Below are 5,999 nucleotides of genomic sequence, written 5' to 3' on the forward strand. Positions count from 1 at the left end.
CTAGAAGACTGGCAAAGTTATGGAAGCAACACATTAACAAGAGAATTCTGAGTAAAACCAAAGTTACTTTCCCTAGTAACTAGTTACTTTGAAAGTAACGAGTAACTTGAAGTAACTGAGTTACTTTTGATAGAAGTAACTAGTAATGTAACTCAGTTACTATTTTAAAGTAACTTACCCAACACTGTTAATAACATTATAGAATATTTATTTACCCAAAGATGTGTTTTATAAATAGAGAGTGTCATATATTGTAAACCTTTAGATTTTGTAAGGTGTAAAACTCACCTTGACCTCACATAAAATTTCTGATTCACAGAACCAGTTATCACCTCCGGCCGGCACAGTTACTCCGTGCGTCCACTGGATGGCATGGTGATGCCACCGTGGCTCTGTCTTTAGTCTAAGGTTATATAAAAATGATGGATGGCTTGAAATCTGCATGACATCTTGATAAAAATGTCCATCCGAGACAGGGAGTTATCATCCGCTGCCGTTAGCTGCCTAAAACGTCTCAACACCATCTCCATGAGCATCTTAATTTAACACTGAGGATTTTCAACCCCTGGTGTTTTTTAGGCCAACCGGAATACTATCCAGGCTGGACATCAAAGTATTTCTTTATGGCTGCAGACATGGATGTATGTTATTCCTAATTAAAACTCGATCTGGGTGACGTTCCTGTTAAATCAAAAAGGGTGAAACAGCATGATTTTTACCCCATGACTTTCACACAACACCTACTTTGTATAACAGATCCACATGCTCTTGCAAAACAGTACGAGCACTTCAAATGGTATTATTTGCTTTAGTCTTTCATTACTCCGTGGTATTCAGAATTTCAGAAGCCTGTGAAATCTAACTGTTTTTTTGTTTTTTTTGTGACAAGCTGCTTGCCCTTTAAATTCACTAAATCTAACAGTGCATAACAGTCGCACCATTTCCACCTTTTCCTTTTAATTCTCACCTTCTATTCCTTCTCTTTTCATCTCATTTCCTTGGTCTCACACTGCTTCCTCACCTCTGCCACATCACTACTTGCTCCTTTTCTTTCCTCCATCTGGCCAACACTGGCAGTCGGCGGAGCCTGTCTTTACCAAGCTGTTGCTTGTATTGCCGTTCCACAGCCTTTCTTGCTTGACGTGCTGTCGAGCCAAGCCTGGAACCGTTCATTATCTCCTCCAAAAAATAACTACTGGGAAACGCCTGCTTCATTGAAACTGACAGTCTCATTTCCTGCTTCTATTCTCTTAAACACAATGTGCACATTATTGGCATCTCTAATTATAAATTCACATACGGCAGGAATAGACCACACGCCTATTTTTATTCCAGTCAAAGACAAAAACCAGATGATTTCACTTATATTCAAACAACTTCAGCCTGAGAGGCAGAGAGGAGAAATTGATCAGAGGATGAACCTGTTTCACTCTCAGCTTTCAACTCTCACAGGAGACTCTCACCTCTACCCTGATTCATTATCTCTGTAATTCATCAATTTATGTCTGCTGTCCATCTACATAACTCACATATAACATGACTGCTCTGTGATAAAGGTATCTTGATTAAGCCGACAGCGCTGGCAGTAAAGAAAAATCCTGCACCTTCTGCAACAGTTTGCACTTGAGGTAACACTTGAAATGCAGGAGGGAGTAAAATGACAAAAAAAAAGAAGGTGGATGCAGTTGTTCTAAAAATAGATGAAGGTGATGCAAGCAAGTGTCTCCCGTCGAGATGATGTGCTTGGCTTGCCTGCAGCCGTCTGTTGTAGTTCAGGGAGGGACGAAACCTCGGCCTCTGTCAGCAGGGGCTCGGCTGGCTCCGTGCTCGTCTGTTTTCTGGCCAGCTCTGCTCCTGATACTCCGCTGCTCCAGGAGGAGAATCTCGGCGGTTTCTCTGTCAGTTCAATAACCTGTTTCTATGTCTGCCATAGAATAGCATGGAATTAATGTTTAGAGACATAAAGAGCTAGCTCAGGCGCTAAGACCCTTCTTTGTGTGGCAGGTCTCAGAGGTGCTCTCTCTGCTTCACTACCTCACTGTTCTGAGTCTTATCTCATTCCTGCTTCCTTTTCAACTTCTGCACTTAATAGGCAAATCTCGCACACACCGTTTGGAGCAAATTGCATTGTCATCTTTTTCCATTTTGAGTTTCAGCCAGCTTTGGTGCATGCAAAGAGACAGACCGTGATGAGATGAGATGAGGAGGACTCAGGCATAAAATAAGACATTTAAAGTCAAAACAAGATTTCCTGACATGCACAAGACAACTTGAGGAGAAACTGATTTACTGGAGGGAAAACATATTTTTGGTATCATGTTTATGCTGCGGGAAATTCCTTTGAATGCTTTGAATCTTGTGTGATAGACTGGATATGAAACACAGAGCTGTTGAACCGGATATCAGAATGAAATGAGCTGTATGAACAATGAAGCACCTAACTGATGAAAAATCTTTCTATCATCACTGACAAGGGATTAAAAAAAACTTCTTCATATTGCAGCATGTTCCTGTGTGGTTCGTTTACCTTCATGCTTAATACTCATTGCACAAGCGTTCCACTATACATTTTTAATTGCTCTCAAAGGCAAAAACAACCCTTGTAAATTGCCTCCTCTCTGAGCAAATGGCATTCAGCTACGTGTTAAATTGAAATAGTGTCATTTTAGCTTCTAATTATTTATAATACAGTTTAATTACACTGACTGCACGTTCTCCCGATTTAAATTCAGCACACAAATACACACCATATGGCATTAGGTGTAGACACAAATTTCTCCTTTTGTTGAGTGGCTTTCCCCCCCTTTTTTGGCCTTACTTGTTAATGTCAATACCTAAAATGACATATTAGACTAAAATTTGTTTCCAGCATTCTCGGACTTGTTTTGACATTTCATAAAGGAAACAGTTTATTACTTCAGCGTGGAAGAGCCTGACGAGCCTGCACACAGCTCTCAATCATTTTCAGCATTTTTTATAAGAGCTGTAGCTTGGGCTGTGAAGCAGTTCTTATTGCTTAACATCAGCACCTCACTTCAGTAATGCCTTTACAGGGTGGGCCATTTATATGGATACACCGTAATAAAATGGGAATGGTTGGTGATATTAAAGTCCTGTTTGTGGCATATGTGAGGGGGCAAACTCCACAAGATGGGTGGTGACCATGGTGGCCATTTAGAAGTCGGCCATCTTGGATACAATTTTTGTTTTTTCAATAGGAAGAGGGTCATGTGACTCATCAAAATTATTGGTAATGTCACAAGAAAAACAACGGTGTGCTTGGTTTCAACGTAACTTTATTCTTTCATGAGTTATTTACAAGTTTCTCTTTGTTCACAGCCATTGACATGTCAAAGAGGTTAACATGTGAGGAGTGAATCGAAATCGTGTTAATATCTGGTAAACGCAGTAACCGGGTCATTGCAGCAGATTTCAATGCAAGACACCCTACAAGACCACCCATCTCCCATGCTACAGTCAGCAAACTGCTTGCTAAGTTTCATGAAACTGGTTCAGTGTTGGATTTGCCAAAATGTGGAAGCAAGAAAACTGTCACTAATGAAGAAACATCATTGGCTGTCCTAGCTTCATTCAGCAAGAGCTCACAGCGTAGCAAGAGCCCACAGCGTAGCACTCGCCGCATGTCACTGGAGAGTGGCATTAGTCGAACATCCCTTCGGCGGATATTAGCTACTCACAAATGGCACCCTTACAAACTCCAGCTACTGCAGCATCTCAATGAGGATGACCCAGATCGGCGCACAGAATTTGCAGAATGGGCAAAACAAAAATTGGAACAGGACCCTCAGTTCATACAGAAGATTTTGTTCAGTGATGAGGCAAACTTTTATGAGAACGACAAAGTTAACAAACAAAACCACCGCTATTGGTCTGACACTAACCCACATTGGATGGATCCCTCCAAGACTGTTGGAACAACAAAAGTGATGGTTTGGTGTGGTATATGGGGTACAACGATAGTGGGTCCATTCTTCATCAATGGAAACCTCAAGGCCACTGGATATTTGAAATTGCTACATGATGATGTGTTTCCCTCTTTATGCACTGAAGCTGGCACGTTCCCTGAGTTTATCCAGCAAGATGGTGCACCACCACATTATGGGTGCCAGGTCCGAGCATTCCTAGAGAAAAAGTTCCCGGAAAGTGGATTGGTCATCGTGGGCCAGTTGAATGGCCCCCAAGGTCTCCCGATCTCACCCCCTTAGACTTTTATCTTTGGGGTCATCTGAAGGCAATTGTCTATGGTGTGAAGATACGAGATGTGCAGCACCTGAAACTACGGACACTTGATGCCTGTGCTGGCATTTCTCCTGCGGTGTTGCTATCAGTGTGTGAAGAGTGGGAGAAGAGGGTTGCATTGACAATCCAACACAATGGGCAGCACATTGAACACATTTTATAAGTGGTCAGAAACTTGTAAATAACTCATGAAAGAATAAAGTTACATTGAAACCAAGCACACCATTGTTTTTCTTGTGACATTACCAATAAGTTTGATGTGTCACATGGCCCGCTTCCTATTGAAAAAACAAAAGTTGTATCCAAGATGGCCGACTTCTAAATGGCCACCATGGTCACCACCTATCTTGAGGAGTTTGCCCCCTCATATATACTAATGTGCCACAAACAGGACTTTAATATCACCAACCATTCCCATATAAATGGCCCACCCTGTAGACCTTTTTTCTAGAAAATTAATGAAAAGGGTAACTTGGTTAAGTTTTTCTTCTCTGGATGCAGTTGTGGTTTACCAGTACACACGATGGAACTGAGTCTATGCCTATCTTACTGTGACAAGAAAAGATTTCTGCCATGAGGTTTTTTGAAGCACTTAAAAAATAATTTGGAAAGCATTTTCAGAAATGTCATATCCTATATGGTATGAAATTTACATCATCAAAGATGAAAACCTGTTTGCGTAAACAAGTCAAAAGTTGCAAAAGTATGTTTACACTGATGACCTGTCCAGGGTGTATACCCAGCCTCTCTCTCTATGCTAGCTGGGATAGGCTCCAACAGACCCATGACCCTGAAAGGATAAGAGGAAGAGAATAGATGGATAGATATTTACACTTAAAAGTATGCATACTTTATGAGTATCTTTATGGTGTGTTCTCAGTGGTCAACTGGTCACCATGTTGGTTAAACAGAAAAGGTGGTCGGACCAGTCAGGCATCAGCTGTGAACCTCAGTGCTAGTAGTGATGCTAGTGTTAGCAAGCGAGCTATCAGCAGCAGATATTTATCAGGCTAGTCTGCTACAAGGACGCTACTAATCAAAGTGTGTACAGAAGTCTGCTCCCTGTGGTGACTGTAAATGCAAGTGACAGCATGTAAAAAATGACATAAAATTTAATTAAGACTAAAGACTCAAAACACACTCTGAGTGTCATAGTTCAGTAATGTCAGTTAATTCAAAATCAAACGCAAAAGTAGACAAGTGAAAAAAATTGGTTTAGGCTTTGTCATTGTGATTAAATTTGTAGGTCCAAAAAGCAACAGGAGGATTTTTGTTTTTTGATTCATTTATTTGTAACTGGGATGTCTACATGACACCACAGGAATGCAGTGGTTAGCACTGTTGCCTCACAACAAGAAGGTCGTGGGTTTGAGTCGGTTATCTGGGACCTGCCTGTGTGGAGTTCTAAAATGCCCCACTGCAACCCTAAATTGGATGAGCAGAGGAAAATTCCACTTTCAGTTTTCCACATTAGCATGCTAACACATATTAATCAGCATTAAGGTAGAGCTTAAGCAGATGGGAAAGGCACTGCTTTGCAAATTTGATTAGCAAGTAATGTACTGTATGAGTTTTGAGACATTTCCTTTATATTTCGGTTCAAAAAAACATCCACAGCAGATGAACAGTATCTGAAGTCATGTCCTTAAAAACAGAAGATCCAGTAAAGACCTGACACAGGATTCAATTGATCCATCTACTCTTTGCTGATTAGTTTAGAAATAGTCTCATTGTAAGGC

This window comes from Pundamilia nyererei, unplaced genomic scaffold, assembly GCF_000239375.1.
Source record: "Pundamilia nyererei isolate P.nyererei 1_Seehausen unplaced genomic scaffold, PunNye1.0 scaffold00035, whole genome shotgun sequence".
Lineage (NCBI taxonomy): Eukaryota > Metazoa > Chordata > Actinopteri > Cichliformes > Cichlidae > Pundamilia > Pundamilia nyererei.